The following is a 23,228-nucleotide window of genomic DNA, read 5'->3' on the forward strand; positions in this document are numbered from 1 at the left end:
AAACAACACAAATGTCCATCAATCAATAAATGGATAAATAAAACATGGCATAATTTCTAGAATAAAAATGCAACCTTAAAACAGAAAGGAATTCTATCACATGACGCAGCATAGATGAACTCTGAAAACATGCTAAGTGAAATAAGCCAGGCACAGAAAGACAAACATTGTACGATTCCACACACATGAATACCTAGAATAGGCAAATTCAGAGACAAAGTAGAATAAGAGTTTCCTGGGGCTGGGAAAAGGGGAGGAGGAGGAGTTGCTGTTTAATGGATATGGAGACACTGCTTGGGAAGATTGAAGAGTTCCAGAAATAAATAGCAGTGATGCTGACAAGATTGTGGATACACTCAATGCTACTGAATTATACACTAAAAAGTGGTTACAATGGTAAATGTATGTGCATTTTTATGTATTTTAATGTGTATTTTACCACAATAAAAACTCAAGGGCTAAATTTATACTCAGCAACCATTTTGAAGACATAAGCACAGAAAGGACTCATGACCATCAAATCACCCCCTAATGAATATGGGGAACCATAAAGCCAGATTTCCAGCTTCTGCATACAAGTCAGGATTAATACTGTTACAAACTGACACTAGAGTTATATTTTCCCAAATAAATAAGAATACTACTTATGGTTTCATATCTATCAGAAACAAACTCTGAATCTGACATCTGAAGTGAACGAACATGATGGGGGTGGGTGGTATATACTCCAACTAACTAAAAATGAGAAACGAAAAAAATGAAGCTCAGAGTTATTTTTGCAAAACCATGCCACTGGTTAATGATAAAATAAAGACCAGAACAAGTCAGGTGTCCTATCTATAGTGTTCTTTCTACACTTGGTTTAGCTTATTTTACTTCTCTTCCCTCTCAAGATATGGATAAGCATTCATTTTAAATAAGATTATTCAAATGTCCTGAAAATCATACTTCACTTTTACACCCTGTAACCCTTAAATCTACCTCCCTTAACTGGAAGCAGTTCATTCCCATACTCCTGATCACTAATGAATTAAGCTGGCACATTTTTCTATGGGGGAGGGGAGTGGTATTTCAAAAGAACAAAGACAACTAATAACCTCAAACACTAAACAATAGAAAGCCAATATGCCTGAAAGCTTAAGGGTGTCACTTTGCTAATAGGAAGAAGGCGCAAGAGATTTTTCACACCTAACTGCCTGACTACAAAAGGGCAGTCATTCATGTAACCCACATCCATAATCAAAACGTACCTGCACAGTTTAAGGATCCCACAAGTTCGGAAGTTCTCAATTGAGAAGACAAAGTTCAAGAAATTCTTTGAAAGAAGAGCCAGAGACATCTTGTTTTTTTTTGTAAATAAACAATCATATTTGGAAAGATATTTGCTCATATCCTGGTTGAGAGAGAAATTCAAGACTATTCAAGAAGGCAACACCCAATACAGAGAACAAAGCCAGAGAAAACAATATGCCACTGAGATGCTTTTGCAAAATCTCACAGGTAGATAAAGGTATAATATCTCATTACAGCCACTAAACATGGAAAGTTATAGAGCTCTCTTGTCCTCATCATTCCATAGAACCTTCAGTCAACCCCACACCTACATCCCCTTTTTAGATCTGGGGCCTGAACTTGAGAAAAGCTTCACAGGTCACCTGTTCCTCCCCACAGCACATAAACACTTTGACCTTCTTCTGAAGGTCATAGCCACCAAGTTATGATGCTCCCAACTGAAATCAATAAGTATTTACTGAATTCTTCTATGATAGATGTTTTAGGAAATACAGGACAAAGACATTCATGACCTGTTCCTTGTTATCAAGAAATTTATGATCCAGTGAAAAATAAAAGATGTTTACCACCCTTAAGAAAAAACAGATGTTTACCAGTAAAAAAGACTACACACACCACAGATGGGCTTGGCTTTGGGACAAATAAGCCTTGACCTTTTCATGAGATGGTTGGATGGCATCACCGACTTGATGGACATGAGTTTGAGCAAGCTCCAGGAGTTGGTGATGGACAGGGAAGCCTGGAGCGCTGCGGTCCACGGGGTTGCAAAGAGTTGAACAAGACTGAGCGACTGAATACCTCTGTCTCTTCTTTCTATAATGTGGTTAACAATACCTACCCTGTCGTGTGGTTGTAAAGTAAAAATGAAATAAGCACTGAGTTAACTAGTTGACTAGTGTTCACAGTTCTTCAACTAGTAAGCACTAGTAGGTAAGCACTCAAAGGTCAGTAATGTCATTGTTAATTATTATAAACACAGAAGCACAAATGCTGCGATGAGACAATAAATAGCACTGAAGATGGAGGCCAGAACAGACCCTCTAACTGAGGTGATCAGAGAAAGTCTGAGAGAAATGCTAGAATGAACTGCATCTTAGAAAAAGGTCTTGAGAAAAGTGAACAAAGAAACCTGAAATATAAACCGGGTCTGAGGCTGATTTGTTGTGTGGCCTGGGTGGTGGCAGTAATTGAACACTTCAAAGTCTCAGTTTCTTTATCTACAAATTACAGATCTGAATCAAATGACTGCTAAAATATTCAGAAACAAAGATTATATGATTTGGTGTAGGAACCAATGGGCAAAATGAAAGAAGTAAATAAGTCTAGGTACCGTTTATGGAATTTTCTTTTAAAAAGTCAGATATGTGACTGTACAAAAGACAGGAAAGAATCCTCTGGCTAGAGCATACGATCCAAAGAAGGAGGGTGGTGGGGTTGAAAAACTGCTGATTTCAACTTCGCTTATAGCAAAGGGGAACTTACTAGAGGTGCCTGAGCAGGAGAGCAGCATAAGAACAACAAAGAGTAAAAGAACATGGGAAATAAAGGACAGAATAAACTGGGAATTGGAGATTAAGGGTACAAAAACCAATTAGGAGACTGAAAGTGAAAGTGTTAGTAGCTCAGTCATGTCCGACTCTGCAACCCCATGGACTGTAGTCCATCAGGCTTCTCTGTCCATGAGTTTCTCCAGGCAAGAATACTGGAGTGGGAAGCCATTCCCTTCTCCAGGGGATCTTCTCAACCCAGGGATCGAAGCTGGGTTTCCCACATTGCAGGTGGATTCTATACCAGCTGAGCCACCAGGGAAGTCCTTAATTAGGAGACTAAATAGATGGAATTCAATGATTCTGGGGTGGAGAGATGGAAAATGGCAGCCAATGAAAGGACTTACAAATCCCTGAGTTCTTGCCTCATCTTTAATTAGAAGTATTGGGCTAATTAATTAAAGTAAAACAAAACTTTTATTTCTTTCAACTCTACGATTCTAGGATTCAAAGATTCTAATACAATTGATCTCTGTTGGAGCCCAGGGGTTTTTTTTCCTACAGGTCCCTAGGTGACATTAATGTACAGCCAAGGTTGAGAACCACTGTCTAGAAGAAGGGAAAACAGACACAGAACAGGTTAGCAGTTAATTCATAGAAGGGTATCTCTGAGACAGCCAAAAGTGATGGGGATAGGATTCTAGGGTGCAACTTGGAGCTTCCTTATCCACAGAATAAAAGGAGGCTATCCTTTCCACTGAGGGGCAGGAAAGAGGAAAGGATGGGTAAGTCAGTGCTGGATAGAAGAGCAGTTGTTACCAGCTGACCATCTTCATCTTCTCCATATAAGAATCTGTTTCAAATTCTCTCTAAGTCAATTCACATTACTATTGGCACTTCAGAGTTTTCTCTACCTTAGAAAGATTATCAAACTCAGTCAAAATATTCACTTCTTCCAAAACAAGAAAAATATTTAATAGTATAAACTCTATTAAAACTTTAATTTCAAAGAAAAAAAACTTTAATTTCACTTACTGGTCTTCATTCAATCCACAAACATCTATATAATGCTTTCCTCTATGTCGCTCACTGGAAATACACAAGCAATACAGGGCTGGTTGCCCAGGAAAAATTTATATAAGAAAAACTGACCTTTTTAGGATTTTGAAATCCAACCTGGTAATTGCCAACAGATTTCTTGGGAGAGACAGGAAAAAGAGATATTATTAACTGCACTTGTGGAAATTAGAAAAGACTTCACAGAAAATCTGACATATGAGCTGTACCTTGGAAGAAATGACTCACTTTCACAGGGACCAGGGTTTAAAAGAACTGTCTCTCAAGAATATAAATGCTTGTCATTTTTTAAAAACTTAAAAAATATCAGGTTCAGCTATTAAGTATCATGACTTCCTTTTTTCAAAAATGTTATTCATCTTTATACTTTAAAATGCCAAAACATTTAAAGATAATATTCATGGAAAAGAATCTTCAATAATTTCCAGTAGACATTTCAGAGAAGAGTAATGACTTTATCATTATATTCTTTAAAAATACTTGTGTAAAAACAAAACATATACAAATATACACAAAAACAAAACATCAATAAAAATGCATGCCTGTTGTTGCTGTTTAGTCACCGAGTCCTGTCAGACTCTTTCGTGACCCCGTGGACTGCGGCCTCCCAAGATCCTCTGTCCATGGGATCTCCTAAGCAAGAACACTGGAGTGGGTTGACGTTTCTTTCCCCAAGGGATCTTTCCCACCCAGGGATGGAACCCACATCTCCTGCATTAGCTGGCAGATTCCTTACCACTGAGCCATCAGGGATAGCTACAGGGATAGGAGGTGTGTGGAGGCAGATTTAAACACACACACACTTTTTATTTTGGAGTACAGCCAATTAACAATGTTGTGCCAGTTTCAGGTGAACAGCAAAGGGACTCAGCCATACATATTTTCATTTTGACATTTTCTTTTTATTTCTAATTTACCAGACTTCAATTTGTTTTTTACTTCAGCAATTTAATTATACATACTCCGTATAAGATATCTCAAATCCAGTTACAGTGGTGGAGAAAATAACTAAATCCAAATACATACACTGGGTATTTCTCATGCCAAGTCTCTATGGTCTTATACAGACAATCCAGTACAGATTACAACTGTACTAATTCACAATTCATTAATATTACGAATGAGAAGAAATGTATCAAATTCTTCCAGTTGCTCTCACCATCTGGAAAATTCACAGAATGAACTCAATTTACTAGATATAACAATATTCATAGTTTCTGCAATTAAAGCCACTTAACACATTTTTAAAGGGTTAGCTTTCTTTGAAAAAGTTAATGATCTTCTCATACATATAAAAAATGATCTATACTAAAATACAGTATAGTCTTTTATTTACGTAAAAACTAAACTCATTGATGAATAAATACAGAATTCCATAATACTTCTTTCTAGGAGAAGAAACTGTTTTTCAAGGCAAACATTTTGTTTTTATTAGCATGGTATGCAGCTGTATTATTTGTACTTCTGCCCAACATTCAGTATGTGTTCAAAGTATTCAAAAAAAACTGGTAATTCATATCCAATTCCTAACCAAAAGTCGTCATAGTGACTACTAGGGGCATAAGGATAAAACTGAGCCACACTTATTCTGAAAAAGAAAAATGAATGGAAAAGAATGACTGCTTATGGGATGACCATTATCCACATTACACTGGAAAAAGGCAATTTTCAAAACCCAAAAGTTTTTTTTTTTAATGTCAGATGGTATCTTCCAGAGGTTTGAAAACATGATACAAGTATTATGATGTTGGTCCTCACAAATTCAGTTATACATTTAAACTCTTGATAAAACCTCTTCTGTTTACTCAAATGAGAGGAAATAAAGCCGTCTGCAGGAAACAAGACAGCAGCTTATTGATCGAGCATTATAAGGTTGACCTTCTCTATGTGGAATGTTTAGCCACATTTTATTTGAATAAAAGGCAAAGGTTAGTATGCAAACCCCTTCAGGCTTCCTCTGAGGATGGACTTTATAACTGTGAAACATGCGTGTGAAACCCTCACATTTCCACCCTCACATTTCCAATTTACAGTCCTTTAATCCATGGCCCAGGAAGCTGACTATCAGAAGAGGAAGAAAGTAATAAAGATGTTATTTAAGGAAAAACCTAATAACATTCAAACTCTCGAAATATTTTGTTCCAATAATAACAAAATGGTAAAACAACCTTATATATGGTAAAAGATCACACAATATAAAATGAGAACAGGCCTTAAAAGGTCTTCTAACTTCACCTTATTTCTCCTTATGTTGATGAATTAGGACCTTGGTATTTTACTCTGCTCTATGGCACTTTTCTATAATAAGGATGCTATTTGTGCTTCGGCTAATACAGGTTTGACCCTGTTCTCCAAAGAAAACTTTAGTGCCTTTAAACAAACATATCCCTTACTTTCAAAGCCTGATAGGGTCATGCCAAAAAGATTTAAGAGCCACTTTGAAGGGACTCCCACTGGCCAAGCTTGGGACAATTTGAACATCAAAAAGAATGACTGTGTTTGATGGAAATACATTGAATATATAAAAATCCACAAACCAACCAAAAAACCTTGAGATTACTATTATATATTAATGGCTTGTTTTAAAATTTGATAAAAGGAAAAATTAAGTTTTTAATTGTTTACTCCTATATTTTAAATTAAAAACTATTTCAGGGTAATCAGATAGCCTACCTTGATGAGAAAAGGCTATTTTTCACAGAAAATTGCAAGCTTACAAAGCTGAAAGCATGAGAAAACTCTTAGGGTATAGAGTTCCAGTTTTGCAAAATGAAAACAGTTCTGGAGATTAGTTGTGCAACAGTGTCAATTTATTAACACTACTGAAATATACACTTAAAAATGGTTAAGATAGTATATTTTCATTATGTGTATTTTACCATAATATTTTTAATCCCATTTTATCACCATTTTGAAACTCCCTGTGATATAATTGATTCAGGACCATCAACAAATATTAACATTATTAGATGAACGACTGATAAAGAACTAAAATATTTGTATGGTGCTAAAGTCTCACTACCCCGGGATTATTTGCCCACCACAAAGGGAAAAATATAACTCTAAATGAGGAATTTAGTCACCATCTTAATCTTAGCTTCACTAATAGTGGGATAACTATATTATGTGGGTCTTGATTTGATATGATATGAAATATACAACTTTGCTATTAAGTGCTCTTACCAAAAATGTTTATTCTGAATCTAATCATGCCTTTAGATTTAAATTCTACTTTGCAGAAAATAAAGAGTACTGAAGACTGAGGTAAATATCACCACATGGAAACAATCGGACAAACCCAGAAAAAAAGAAAGATTCTACAAGTCCTTAGGCAGCCATCCTGCATCTTTCCAACAGGTCATTGTCAGAAAAAGTCAGTGAAAAGAGAAAGGAGGAGGACTGTTTTAAATCACGAGACTTAAGTGACATAACTATATATGTGCTCCTTCAGCATCCTAGTTTGATAAAGGAAGTCATAGGGATGATGGGAGAGATTTTCATATAAATTCAATATCAGATAATATTAGAGAACTATTGGCAGTTGTTATATACGATACTAGTGTCCCAGTTAAATGCAAAAACTTTCATTTTATACAAATACATAATGAAGACATTGGGGCAAAATGTTATGAGTTCCATAATTTAGGTAATTCAGAAGAAAAAATACATGCTTAGAAGTTAATGCAATGAAACAATTTATCTAGGCAAAGATTATCAGCAGCAGCTAAAAACCACTAGGCAAAAGCTCCATAAGAAACTACAATGGATGGATTGAGCTGGCTGACAATACCTGAGCCTATTGATCAACCTTCATCTCAGAAAGCGAGCCAACAATCTACGGTCATACCACCCTGAACGTGCCCTGATCTCAGAAGCTAAACAGGGCTGGGCCTGGTTAGTACTTGGATGGGAGAAAGCGGGCCAACCATATGTTGCCATACATCTTGAAGTGGTGCAATAAGAAATAAATATCAACAACTCTGATGGATTCTCCAACAATACCACCAAAAATCAACTCTGAGTCTTATTAGGCATCAGATCTAGCTAACAATTTACAGAAAACTCAGACAAGGGAAACAAATTAAGCACTATCACAGGAACGCAATCAACAAAATTCAGAAGGTGGGAAATTCTAAAGAAACAACCCAGTTTCTTCAACAAATGAACTGAAAAAGAGGAGAAAGAAACTACATATTGAGATATTTAAGAGACATTATCAACTGTAATGTGGACCTTATCTGGGTCCTAACCTGAAGAAACCAACAAGAAAAACATTTATGAAATAAATGGGAAGACAGGAACAGTCACTGAATATTTGATGTTAAAGAAGTGTTAAATTTTTTAGATGTGACAACAGGATTGTGGGTTTGATCTTTTTTTTAAAAATGCTTACCAGACATACAAAAAAGCATTTATGGGTAAAGCAATATAATGTCTGGGATCAGCTTTAAAACAATCCAGCGTGACAGGGTGGGAACACAGGGATTTACAGGCACATAAATAAGACAAAACTGACCATATGTTGATAATTACCTAGAAGATGGGCACATGGGAATTCATTATTCTACTCTCTCCATCTCTCTACATTTATGTTAGCTTCCATTATAAAAAAAAAAATTTTAAACAGAAGTCAAAGAATAAAGCCTAATCATAGCATCTTCATCAAATAGAATCTTCTTCACCTAAGACCTAACATAATAAACATGAACCAAAATAAAATAAAATCCAGCAAAAGATTTACCAACACAAATAAAACAAAGAAGAAAAGATGTAAGGCCTATGCTACAAGTCTTACAACAAATGAAACAAAGATTCTGCTGAATTATATAGCATGACCCCCGACCCAATTTTGGAAAATGTGCTGAACATGAGGGGGGTAGGGGAACTATGTACTGGAAACATGGATACTCATTATACTATATTTTCTATTTGTACATTTGAAATTTTCCATAATAAAAAAATAGGAAGAAGATTACCAATATCCTTCAAAAGGATCACCAAAGAACAGTTATTTGATTCCTCACATACATACCAACTCATTGGAAAAGACCCTGATACTAGGAAAGACTGAAGGCAGGAGAAGAAGGGGATAACAGAGATGAGATGGTTGGATGGCATCACCAACTCAATGGACATGAGTCTGAGCAAGCTCCAGGAGATGGTGAAGGAAAGACACAGGAGCCTGGTGTGCTGCAGCCCATGGAGTCACAGCGAGTCAGACACGACTTAGCAACCGAACCACGATACACTCCTTTCTGACCTGCCATCTTCCCATTTTTATTCTTTTACTTCCAACCGCCAAGGAAGAAAGGGATGGGGAGTAACCACTGACAATACTTGCTTACTGAGTGGGAAATTTAACCAGCAAAACTGCAAGGTTTCCATAGTGTGCTAGAATAATCAAGACTGACTTTACTGTAAAATGTCTCACTTTAGCTGAAAACCTGATTTGCGGTCTGCAGTAATTACCAAGGCATCTGCTTTTTCCCTTTCTTTTTTGGAAATGAAGCTGGACAAGAAACTTGTAATTTGTATTTGGATGTGGTGTTTGTAGGATTATCATCTTCCCAAACTTCTAAATGATTCCATCTGTTTTTATGGGGAACTAGGCTTAGGATGACTTTGAAAAATGAAGAACTAAGAAACCAAACCAATCATCCTTACAATTAAATCTGGTATACCCTGAGCAATTTTAAGAAAGAACAGAACTAATGAAATATTCATGCCAAAAAATATTTTAAAATTTGAACCTCTACCTGATAAAAGCTTCTGGATATGACTACCAATTTATGGGACATGGGAACAGGTCAAACTAAACCAGGGATGGAATCCGCAAAATCAAAACTGTAGGGAACGAGAGAGGACAAACAACCCAAAAAATATTTTAAAATTTGAACCTCTAGCTGATAAAAGCTTCTGGATATGACTACCAATTTATGGGACAGAGGAACAGGTCAAACTAAACCAGGGATGGAATCCGCAAAATCAAAACTGTAGGGAACAAGAGAGGACAAACAACCCAATTTCTTCAAAATACTAGATTACAAGGAAATACAAAAGAGACAACCTATTGATTAAAAAGAATCACTAATTGCAATGTGTGATTCCTAACTTGGATCTCCATTTCAGCAAAAAAAAAAAAAAAAAAAACTAAAAGAAAACAAGAACAAATGGAAACTTGAATGGAGTTAATATTTGATATTAAAGATTTGCTGTTAACTTCTTAAGTGTAATAATGGTATTGTGATTTTTCTAAAAGTCTTATATTTGAATGATCAGATGCCTGGGATTTGCTTCAAGATAATACAGTTGGGGTGAAGGCAACAGAAACGTAGATAAAACGAGGCTGGCCATGAGCTGATAAACTGTTAAAGCTGAGTGATAAGACTGCATGGGTTGGGATGAGGGGTGTCATTATACTATTCAGTTTACTTCTATATATATTTAAAACTTCCCAAATAAAGCTCTTCGTTGAAAAAACATTGAATAAAGTTAGCTTATCAAATAAAAAATTTTATCAAAATGGGAACCAGAAAATCTTAGACTTGGGGGACACCTTAATGGTCACAACGTCCCATCCCTCACCCATTGACTCTTTCCCACACCTTTTAAGAGGTGACTATCAGCCCTGGGGTCTTTTTATTTATTTATTTATTATTGACAGATAATTGCTTTACAGAATTTTGCTGTTTTCTGTCAAATCTCAACATATATCAGCCATAGCTCTGGGGTCTTTCAAACCCTGGAAAAGTCACTGCTTCCTATGGCAATCCATTCCATTCTCTGCCTGCTTCAACTGTTAAAAAGTTCTCATAATGGGTAGGAAACTTCTCTTCTCTGAATCTCTTATTTTTATCCATGTAAAAAGGATAAACAGATCACAGGTCACTGGTGAGTTGTAAAATCTAGTTAGTGGTTTGTTAACTGACATTTTATCATCATTATTTAGAAAAGAAAATCTGAGCATACAGCACATAAGTAAGGCTAAGAACTAAATCTACAAAACATGTCTGTTATTCACATATATACACACATAGGTCAAGGCACAAAATCTATTGTTATAGTGGATTTTGTCCTAAGAAAGTTAGAAAGCCAGTGCTCAAAAGACAGTCTCAACAGGCCTCCCACCCCAGCAAGTCTTGCTCTTTCAGCTGTTTCAACATCTAGCTCCTCATTTGCTGTGTTTTCTCCTAACTTGATCATTCCAGGAACCCTTCCATGGACATGGACTCAGTGTATCTATGCTTCCACTCATTCTTACTGAACAAAAACATACTTAGTGCATACAACATATCACTTAAAATGTAGTATCTAAAAATGAACAAATTATTCCAAGTTAAACACAAGATATTTCACATATTCACTAAAAAAAAAAAAAAACCTTTGAGATATTGGTAGATTCCTCTAAGTCATATAAGAATTCAGAGCTGAAAAGAAAGACAGCCTGGTGAGAGACTTGAGTTAACAAATTATGATTGTAGGTGAAATCATGGGTGATACGAAATTAGTCAAGGCTAAGAATCAAAGACTGAGAACCCTGGAAGACAGAAAATAAATGAAGGGGTAGTCAGAAGAAAAGAAAGAACGGAAAGAATATATAAATCTTGCAAAGAACAGAAGGAATATAGAAAAAGAGCCCTAACATGTCAGGAGAGAATTTCAAAGACAATATGGTTGGCCACTAATATCAAAAATAATATAAAGAAAATGCGTTCAGTGGACTTGACGACAGAGCAATCTCTGTTGTTTCCAGGGCAACATGGAAACGAACAATTCCACTGCAGTGGTGAGGCCAAAAGTCAATAAAAGGAATAAAAAGATATCTACTACTTTTCAAGCAAAAGTATTGAAAAGAAGATCAAGCTATCCTGTTTCTCTTTCAAAAACCTTATAATAGACAACCTTTACTTCCAACAACTTTCATCTTCTTTATTTCAACCCATTTTGTAGCTAATAAGACAATCTATACAAGCCTTATATACAACCAACTGTGTTGGTTTCCCTGCACACTTCCATGAAATCTGTAAATCTGATTAGCAGTCCTTGTCTGTCATCAGGAAAATTACAGGCAAAAATATTTTGGATAGAAGATGACAAAGATTAAAATTTCAGTAACAAACACCACCATAGATTCCCCCTAACACACAGTTTTTCCCTAATGCTACCATTCAGACAGCATGAAAACATTATCAAATGTTTTGGCAAAATTCTATGCCTATGTTTTTCCTATACGGAAAGGCATCTTAAATTACTTTCTCTACAGAGACAAATAAATGAGCCACAGACAATATCTTAAGTGGATCTGGACCTATGACAACTGAACCACTTAAAGAGAAAAACAGACACAAGAACAATGTCACTTGCCCAATGTCACACTTAGTAATTGGTGAACTATTTTCTTTCTATCCTCTGCTACTTTCAGAAGAGGAAAAAAAAAAAAGTGTAAGGAGAGGGGGAAGAATATCAGATACCTGGTCTGTTAAAATTCCAGTCACTGTAGACCCAACACAAACCCCTGACAAAAGTCTACACTTCTCAGGAGAGCCCAACGAAGACCAACGTTCCACCAATACACCTACACTTCAAGGTACTCAACTGAAGGCTCAGCGGTACTCTGAAGTACTGGCTTCAACAGCTCCTTTGTGACCTGTCAGCATTCCAGATGGGCTCCACGTTCTATTGGGGGTGGGGGTGGGGGAGGAAGCCACTTCAGTGGTTACCACGTTACTTTCCACACGCTTCCACTTTTCCTGCCTTCTCCTTTATAACTAAAGCCAGGAAAGGAACATGAGTAGAACCACATTAACAGCTTTCAAGTTTCTCAATGAAAAATACCCACCCAGTAATCAAATCATAACCTCATACAATGGTGTAATTGGCTCTGGTTCAAAAGGGCTCCTCTGGGGAGGGGAACTCAAGCACAGATAGGGTACAAAGAGGAATTTACATATTCTCAGGATAATAGTAGGACAGTAGTCATGACTTTAGACTCAGATTGCCTGGCTCAAATCCCTACTCTGCCATTAATTAGCCAAGTGACCTTGAGCAAATTAGTTAATCTTATGGTGCCTCAGTTTTCTTAAGAGGCAAACCCAGAATAACAGTACCAACCACACAGGACTTCTGTGAGGATTAAATGCATAATATGTGTAAAAGTACCCATAGGGTAGTGTCTGACACATACTAAGTATTCAAGAAATGTTATCTATTATCTATCATTATCAGCATTCTCTAATTCAATATGTGATATCTTTACAAAATATATATTAAACTACGTTCTAATTTAAAACAAAATATAAAGTAAACTATCTCCAACATAAAAGGCATGCTTATTAATTAGGAAAAGTACTTCAACTATTAAGTGAGTGTCAGCTTTGGCTATTATGCCAATCAATGTTTTACATGTGATTTCACAGCGAACATATGACCATTGTTTAAGGCATATACTTTCCCCACTGTACTGCCAGACAGAACTACACATATGGCAAGTTGCTATGATTTTATAACCACATAGTCCCATTAAATTTCAGTCAGCTAAAAAAAAAATGTTTCACCTGGTCTTATTCCAACATATTGCCACAAAACTATGCTAAGCAAAAGAATGAGAGGCAGAAAAAAGAACTGAGAGAGGGAAAGAAAAAAGAAAAATCTAAAAAGAAAATCACTGCATCACTTTGCTGTATACCTAAAACACAGCACTGTAAATCAGTCATATTTCAATTAAATAAATAAAACAACAGAAATAAAAATAAATAAGAACATTAAAATCTAGCATTAACATAGACAGGAGCCATGGAAAAACAATTCATAGAAGATCAACATTACCTTGAGAATGCACTAGAATTTGAAAATCCATTCAGATTTGGTTTAGGAATTACGTTTTTGAGCACTGGCTAAAGCATTTCCTTTATGTCCACGGTACTGCATTTGGATGAAACTGCTTTCACTGGTTAAAACCCAGATGAAATTGCTTTTACTGATCAAAACAATAAATATGCAGGTATTTATTCCAAAAGCATGACAACTGAATATGACGTAAATGAACTAATTTCTGTAATTCTACAAAATCAGTAATGAACATGAACTTTATTTTGGAGACCACAGAGCACATGCCAATGGAGGGGGAGGGTGGGAATCTTACCTACTTACAAATGAAATTATATAGTATCCAGAATTTGCTTCAAAGTCATGAGAGTGGGGTGTATCAACAAGACTGGCCGGCCCTGTGCTGGTAATTGTCAAAGCTGGGTGAGGCTTCTCTATACTTCTGAATATTTTTAATTTTTTCCATAATAAAAAATTTAAAAAAGAAAAATACTCTTCTATTGCTGATAATGGTACATTTTTTCTCAAAAAAAAAAAAAAATAACACTTCAAAACATAATCAGATACAGTAAAAACATGACTTTAAAAAAACCTAATAACGGCAACAAAAAGAGAAAGTCTTAAAGAGCCACACTGGGGAGTGGAGGAAAAAAAGAAAAAAGAGCCATATTATCCTTCACTGTTCCATGTGTGCTGCGCAGAGCAAGTAACACAGATCACAGATCTATAGAATGCTCTAGATTCCACCCTCAAGTCTTTCCATTTAAGTCAGCCGCACTGAGGATGAAAGTGAGCTGGCCTCAATTAGGAGAAAAGTTGGAGCCACGTCTGCACTACACATGCTGCCCACAGCGGCAGCCGCTCGCCGCAGAGCTGCTCTAGCGGAGACTATCTTCCCCGCACCTTTATTTTTCTGTTTGGGGGTGGGGAGAGAGGGCGGAAGGAAGAAAAACCTTCACATTCCCTTCTGTGCGTAATTTAAAACAGACAATCTTAGCATTAAGGAAATTAGGACTCCGGCTTTGCTGATGTTGATTTTAATGGCCAAGATCCAAAAACAGTTCTGGTTACAAGCCCATGGATAAACTTTTGATTCCTTTGTCAGTGGAGAGACCCAACTCATTACTTGGCACTCTAACCTTTCCCATACACAATTTGGATTCATTTTATTAAGAAAAAGAAGTCTGCCTTTTTCTCCCTAAGAGAAGTGAATTAAAGAACACTTTTTAAGGAAGATGTTCATTTAGCAGCTTGCCTCCCAGAGTCTAAAAGCAATTAAACAGAGAGTACTGGGGAAAAGTAAAAGATTATCATATAAAAATGGGCTCCAAAATGAAGACTGAATATGCACCATTGTCTAGCATATGACCACCAAGCCACATTTGCTTTTCAAATTCTTGTGAAAGCATTTGGCACCGTTTTCCAATAATCCCATAGGACTTCTACTTCCTTGTTTTTTCAAGAGTATTTCAAAACGTTGACACATTTATTGAACTATTTTTGGAAGACCTAGCTCTGTCTACCTTCAGGGCTCAAGATAAAATATATAAAAGCTACAGACAGCTATAAAACTTGGCAGGCTTCCTGAGTTCTCCAAGAAAACTTCAATTGGCAACTCCATTAACATCAAAAGAACACACACACTAGAGGGAACAACTCTGGACACTGGGAGACCTTGGCTGTGCCTGAAGCTCCATTACTAAATTGCTGAATGGCTTTGAGAACGTTTAACTCCTTCCTAACTCACTTTCCTTACCTGAAACAGAAGTCTATGCCACAGTCAGCATACTTACAGTTTTGTTATCTATTAGGAGAAATCTTATTTTAAACCTGGCCAAAGTTTATCAACCTTTAGTAATCAGACCAACTTTATAATTTTTGCCAAATCCAAACAGCCACTGTATTATTATTGATGTGACACTTCTCCTTATATCGACACTTTAAAATACCTACTTTAGCCTTATAGTACGTAATATCAATGAAATCATAGTTTTGAATACTTGGGTATTTTTCTGATAAACACTGACATGTGTATTTAACCATTAAAAGAAAAAGATTTATCTGTGTACCACCTCAAATCATTCTAACATACCACCACATTTTGGGCAGATACTGCCCTGATCTATTTGCCTATAACTTCCTCTACATTAATGTATAAAGTATTTGAATTAATAAACTGCTAAAACCCACTCAGCAACTTAACCAACACTAATCACATGTACTCATGAGCCCTGGGATCATCCTAGAGCTTCTCAGACCTTTCAGCCACTACCTTATTCAGAACCTCCATTTTTGTTTCACTTTTCCCAAAAGTCACACACAAAAACCCCTAATGTGTGTGTTCCCATTAGAATAAATCCCACTCTCTATTTATGCTCTAGTAATGAAATTTTTCACCCTTAAATTATTTAACAGAACCCCCATGAGTTCAAAGTTTCCTCTAATAACCAAAGAATATTCAAATAGTCAAAGAATATTCAAATTTATGTATGCCAATCATGTGTCAGTCTAAAGAGACACACTAAGATATTCAGTAAATTCCATAATAAGGTTGCCATTCTGATACATACACATCAAATTGGTTTCTATTGTGTATTTTTAAATCTAGATTCAAATATATAAGATTAAGTGTGTGTACTGAATTAATCCTTGAAATATCACAAGAAAAAAAATATAGTACATTTTCTGAGCTCTTCCTAAGAAGCACTTTCTTATTTAATGACATATCAGTCACCCACTCCCACCCACCCTAGAGGTTGACTCAATCGCGTGACTTTTCTGTTTTTCTCTCTATATATAACTGAAGTTCAACTCAGTTTCTGGCATGAAGAAAAAGGACAATTTTATTATGGCTGCAGTTCTTACCAACTGTGAGTACCACAATAATCTTGGAAATTTATTTTTATCAATTGAAAACTCTAAAACCAGTGGGTTGAACAAGAGTTAATTTCTGCTCACTCCCAAAACCACACTAAATGACAGAAGGAAAATTAAAGAAAAAAAAAAAGGTACAAACCCACAAAAAGAAAGAAAAAGGGAGGGGACAGGCCAGCAGATGAGATATATCAATAGAATTTTAGAAGATGGAAAACAGATGTACAAAGTAACTGACTTAGCAGAGCAGAGAAAGTCTAAACTTGAATTGCTATTCTGGTGGGAACCTACCAAAAACAATGTGATTGTTGGAGAAGCCCTGAGAGCCTTAGGAATTGAAACTTCCAGAAACTTCTGAGGGCTGAGATATGAGAGAGAGTTGAAGACAGGGACCTGTTGGAAATAAGGGCAAGGAATGTTTAAATTACACATACACTCTCATCAAACCTTGGCAGCCAGAAGACAAGAGGTTCACTCTACAGAACTTAAAAAAGAAAGGCTTTGCATTCAGAGGGCAGAGGTGAGGTTCTACACAGTAAAACAGGGAGGTCCAGTCACTCAGTCAACAAATATTTACCAAGTGCCTACTCTGCACAGGCACTGCTGTAGGTACCAGAAATACTGGACAAAAGAAGACAGAAAGATTTGCCTTCATCCAGCTTACATTCTGCTGCTGCTGCTGCTAAGTCGCTTCAGTCGTGTCCAACTCTGTGCGACCCTTTAGATGGCAGCCCATTAGGATCTTCTGTCCCTGGGATTCTCCAGGCAAGAATACATTCTAGTAAGAGGAGATTCAATAAACAAAAAGTAAAATATAAGGGTATCAGATGACAGCAATACACATTGCAGAAGAAAGAAAGAAAACACAAGGGATTCAGGACACACTGGGGTAGAGGAGGTGGGAGCTGGGTTGTAGTTTCAAATAAATGATCATGGAAGCCAAACTCTGATGGAGCTAAGGCAGTAAGCTGTGCAGGTATCTGCGGGAAGAACATTTCAGACAGAGAGAAAGCAAAGGGGGACATCGAGATGGGCAGGATTGGAGAAACAATAGACACGAAAAAAGAAACGGACATTATCAGAAAGAATATTCAGTAGTGAAGGAACAGCTTAGAAAATAGGAAAGCAAAAAAGTTCAATAGAGAGATTAGAAGAAAACACTGAAGTAATTTCCGAAAAGAGGGGACAAAAGGACAAAGAGATGACATCAGAGAGAAAAAAGTAACAAAACTGAAGGCAATGCAGGAAACTCAACATCCAAATTAACAGGAGTTCCAGAAAGAACAGAGAACAAAGAGGGAGTCATTATCATAGTGGAATATTTCTGAAAGACAAGCGTTTCCAGCTGAAAGGGCCCAGTGAGTGCTCAGCACAATGAGTAAAAGACTCCCAAATCATAGCACATCATCATGAAATTTCCAAACACCAAGTTCAAAGATAAAAATCCTGAAAACTTCTAAAGAAAGCAAACTAGGCACATACACAGAATCAGAAACTAGAATCCAGTCAGTCTTCTCAAGAGAACATTGGGATGCTCTAAAATATTAATACAATGAAGCAACACCTTCAAAATTCAGAGGGAAAGTAACCACTAACTTAGAATTCTATACCCAGCCACACTATAAATGCATTCAAATTGAGAGTACAAAAAGGCATTTTAAGAGCGGGGAAAGTTGCTTTTAAATAACAAGGTCTCAAGAAATTCACCTTTTTTGCACTTTGTTGGGAAACTACTGGAGGATGTACTCATGTAAAGTAAGAGATAAAGAAGAAGTCTGGCACCCTGAAGTTAAGAAGAAAGGAAAAGAGAAATTTCAATGATCCTATGGAGGGGAGCATGGCAACCCACTCCAGTATTTTTGCCTGGAAAATCCCATGGATAGAGGAGCCTGGCGGGCTAGAGTCCATGGGGTTGCAAAGAGTTGGACACGACTGAGGTGACAGCACACACACAGGCACTGCAAAGCAGTTCTAGAAATAAACCAGCCCAGGAAGGATGTCCTTAATAAAAAAAGAAAATGGTTTGCAATATGGTTTTCAACACAGTTTAGAGTTAAATTAAGGATAGGAACAAAGAAAACTAAACAAATGAGGAAGAAGTAGGCAATTAACTTCAGGATAAAGCAAAAAGTTGTAAAAGAAAGTATATGCAGCCAAAGCAGGATACACAGCTTGGCTGCTGACTGTATGTGTTGTAGAAAGAGAGAAAAGTGTGCATCTCTGTTGGGGATGAGGGAGTCAGTAAAGGAGAATAACCCCAACCAAGGTGGAAAGTCAATAGCTACTACTGTCTAAAATGGAAAAAGCAAGAAAATCATGGTTTTAAACAAAACACATAGATAATAAAACCAAAAGAACTGAAAGTAGTTGCCTCTAAGGAGCAGAAATCTGTCATGAAGGGACATGAAAAGCAGGTGTCTGCTGCTTTTCTTTATAATCCCTACACTAGTACCTGACTTTCTAAATTATATACTAGCCCCCTGGGGAATGCCATTTGCACTGTGAATGAAGTAACAAAAAGTGTAAAACTGCTTAAAAAATAAAAACTGAAAAGGAAGGAGGCACACATTTTATTCTGATGTGTTTTATACTCTGGGACATTTTTCTTACATTGAAACATCAGCCTGGCAACATTACACTAATGTGAAAAGCAAGATGAGGAGGGCTCTCACCATTCCAGCTTGATTCAAGAATCATGCAGCTAAAAGCAGGACTCTGCTTCATAATCACACCATAACAAAAGAAACGAGAAGGCAGAAACCAGTTAGGAAAACAAGTTTCCCTTTTGTTAAGTCAGATATTGTAGATGCCAATAAATTTCTGAAATCTTCGAGTTCTACAGAGTAATAAGCATTAATCAATTAAAGCAAGTAACTCACCCTCCCCTGCAGAAGAAACAGAAGTTTTAGCAGCACACAAGCTGGGTGCCCTTGAGCAAATTATTCTGGTTTTAAGCCTCAAGTTTTCATCTGTAAAATGAGCATACCAGCTATTTCAAGGTGTTGTTATAAGAAGGATTGGGGATATTAACATGTATAAAGCACCAACTACAGTAGCTGGCTGTTGTTGTTCAGTCTGTGCTCCAAAGGTTAATTTTCTTCCTTTTTCACCTGTTTATTATCAATGCTTCCAGCCTTATCAGATGACACACAATGAAACCTAGAACAAGGCTAAGCCACAAGCATAAAATGCACTTGTCCAGCGCAGACAAAGAAGACAACACAGCTGGTGGGACAGCACCTCCAGCCAGGATGAAGGCTGGATGGAAGGCAAGCAAGAAGTGTCAAATAGAAGCCTACATCATGGAGGAATAGTATAAAAACAAGAAGGAAGAAAATAAAGAAAGTGAATTAGACCAATTTCATATATCCAACTACGTATTTAAAGAAAATACAAAGGAAAAGGAACAGGTTAACTACACTGCTGCTGCTGCTAAGGCACTTCAGTCGTGTCCGACTCTGTGCGACCCCATAGACGGCAGCCCACCAGGCTCCCCGTCCCTGGGATTCTCCAGGCAAGAACACTGGAGTGGGTTGCCATTTCCTTCTCCAATGCATGAAAGTGAAAAGTGAAGTCGCTCAGTCTCTTTGAGACCTCATGGACTGCAGCCTACCAGGCTCCTCCGTCCATGGAATTTTCCAGGCAAGAGTACTGGGGTACCATTGCCTTCTCCGCTAGAGGGCTGAAATCAGCAAAATTCACACTGTGAGAAACCACATAAAACAACTAATCAAATTTCTTCAACATACAAACTACTGCAAGGAGAAATAAAGAGATGAAGGGGAAACTAGAGCTTATCAGTCTTAGAAGAAACACTAACCAAACAACCTAAATGGGAAAAGAATTTGAAAAAGAATAGATGCATGCATATGTATAACTGAATCACTCTGTTTGTTGTACACCAGAACTAACACACATTGTTAACCAACTATACTCCAACATAAAATGTTAAAAAAGATGTACCAACCAATCAGAACATGAGGATCTTAAACCAATCTGGATTCAAACTAGCTTTTTCAAAAATTGATACTTAAGATAACTGGAGATTTGAATATCAAAAACTGAATATCTGATGAAATTAAGGAATTTTCAGTGTGATGATGGTACACCAGTCATGTCTACCAAAGAGTTATCTTCCTAGATATATATACCAAAATATTGAGTGATGAAATGAAAATAAAAGGTCCTCTAAAAAACCTGAATAACATACAAACAAGTTACAGCTACGGGGTACAGCAGTGTCACACTAAGCTTCAGAGAACCAGGCAATCTGCTTCTGAGAAGGAGTGACGAACTCTGGGAAGAACCTCGGAAGAGCGTTCTTTCCACATCTGACTGAGGATCTACTGCATGCTATGCTCCAGAAACCATGACTGACTGTGAACCAGAGGTCAGTCTTTGCTAAGGGAGAGGTGGGGGATGACCTCTGGCCCTAAAGGTAGAAAAGCCCCACTGCCCGGGACACCTTCTTGAAAGTCACAGAGACTGGGTCCTTTTTGCATATTTCAAAACTGCTATTTAGTAAAAAGAGATTCATCTCATTTTACTGAATTTACATCTCACTTAGTGAAATTCATTTCATTTACTCAATGAAAACTCATTGAGTTGAGTTTTCAACTCAACAGTCTAAAGGAGCCAGGTTTTTGATGCAAATGAATGGAACGGTCCAGTGGTAATCTGAAGGAAAATGGGAGGCACTTGGGCCAAGTAGGGAGAGCATGATCTGTGCTAGATGGGGCAGGACCTCCTCAGCACTCCAAGAGAGGAATGGGGGCCCAGTTTTGCCAAGGTCCTCCAATTTCCCCAGAGAAACCTAAAATGAAGATACTTCTGTGACTTTCCTGGTGGTCCAGTGGCTAAGACTCCATGCTCCCAATGTAGGGGGCCGAGGTCAGATTCCTGATGTGGGAACTACATCCTACACGCCACAACTAAGAGTTGGCATGCCACAACTAAGACCTCGTGCAGCCCAATAAATAAATAAATAAAATTTCTTTTTTAAAAAAGATATTTCTGTGAAACCTCCTGATTTCTTAACATTGTCAACTAATTGAAAGGTAAAACACTGTTATGGGGAAAACATGTCTGCAGATCTACTTCATGTAAAAAAGATGTACTGGATGTAAAAAGGTCATATTTTAATGCCATATGTAGAGATTTAAACACCATCAATAAAAATTTCATTAACAACTTTCTTGCACCAAGCTCACTGAAGTTACAGAGGAAGTTATAATATGACAGCATATACATACAAATTTTATACTCCAAATCAGTTACCTCCAGCAACATAATAAAAAAGACTACAATCTGTCCGTGATACTGAAATTAGATCCAAACAGTTTTTCCACCTATATGCTTTTTAAACACTGCCAAAAGCAGTGGGTAGTTTGTTAAAAAAAATTCTAGAGATACTGTACTGAAACTGTGAAAAAAGTGGTTTTAACTTGTGATTACCATAGGAAATTACAGTTTCATATCAAAGACTGTACTTCCACATAGATAATTATTCCTGATCACTGCAAAAAAAAACAAAAAACAAAAAACTGCTTACACATTTTCATATGAAACTCACTAGATCTTTTCCTAACCTAACAATTTTCACAGAGGCCAGGCCCTGTGTGAAGCATTTTATAAGCACTAGCTCATTTAGTCCTCTTCTAACTGTCTGAGGTAGGTTATGATTATTAATCCCCATAGTGAAGATAAGGAAACTGAGGCCTTGAAAAGTATTTCACCTAAGGTTCCACTGGCATAAATGGCAGTCTAACCAACACCAATGTGTGGACTTGTCACTGATCTCTTCTAATTAATATTTTCACCAAAGAAATTTGTAAGGAAATAACGGCACATTAAGTTCAAGGTAAGAAAATGAGAGGCCAATATTATATCAGAATTTAGTTTAACCTTGACAATGGGCTAAAATGGGACAACTAAAAGAATTCAACTGAAAGGAAATAAGCACAATAGTGGGGGCATGAAAGTGCAATGGGGTAACACACACACAAAAAAAGGAAATCTCTTAAGACTTTGATTCTCTAATCTCAAAAATAAGAATAGAACTACATCAGCAGTTTTTAACATTTTCTGTTTTCCCAAAACCCTTTCAAAATCTCCTCCCGAAAATCCCTCTCTCTCTCTGACACACATACACACTTTACTTAACAGTCTCAGGCAGTTCGTGAATCTGTGGGGCCCACTCACCCCGGGCAATATCTTCCCCACTAAACCCACACTTCTCACCTCAAGGTCAAGAATCTAAACTAAATGATTCTCACCCTCCCTTCTGGTACCTTAGGGGGATGAAGTGAAGATGAAAAACAAGTAGACTAACTAGACAAAAAGGAAAAGATGTAAGAATTAAAGCCAAGTGTAAATTACATATTAATTTAGTACTTCAGGATACTGGGATGTGTACATATATTAATAGACTACAGGAAACTCAAAAACATGATTAAACTTAGCACTTTTTTATCATGGTGGTAGGTCCAGCTTCAGCTCTCATCAGGAGGTCTAGAAACCTGAATTCAGAGCTTGGAAAAAATGATTAGAGAGTTGGTAATCAGACTTATGTGAAAAGTTTTTAAAATCACAATTTTTCTTGGAAAAAGGCAATTAGAGGGTAACGTAAGTCTTCAAGTATTGAAAATTCTTTCACAGAGTAGACATAAAGGC

At 36.9% G+C, this 23,228-nt stretch overlaps 1 protein-coding gene across 31 annotated transcripts in view; it reads right to left on the reverse strand.

The window, feature by feature from the left end:
• EPB41L2 (erythrocyte membrane protein band 4.1 like 2) overlaps positions 1-23,228 on the reverse strand; it is a 211,015-nt gene that overhangs the window by 182,548 nt on the left and 5,239 nt on the right. The window contains exon 1 of one of the 31 annotated variants that reach the window (XM_059889893.1): positions 12,329-12,726. The exons of the other annotated variants lie outside the window; for them this stretch is intronic. The gene's annotated coding sequence lies outside the window, so the exon portion shown is untranslated. Of the gene's footprint in view, positions 1-12,328; positions 12,727-23,228 lie in introns of those variants that run through there. 31 annotated transcript variants of the gene reach the window in all.

This window comes from Bos taurus, chromosome 9 (assembly GCF_002263795.3).
Source record: "Bos taurus isolate L1 Dominette 01449 registration number 42190680 breed Hereford chromosome 9, ARS-UCD2.0, whole genome shotgun sequence".
In the NCBI taxonomy this organism is placed as follows: domain Eukaryota; kingdom Metazoa; phylum Chordata; class Mammalia; order Artiodactyla; family Bovidae; genus Bos; species Bos taurus.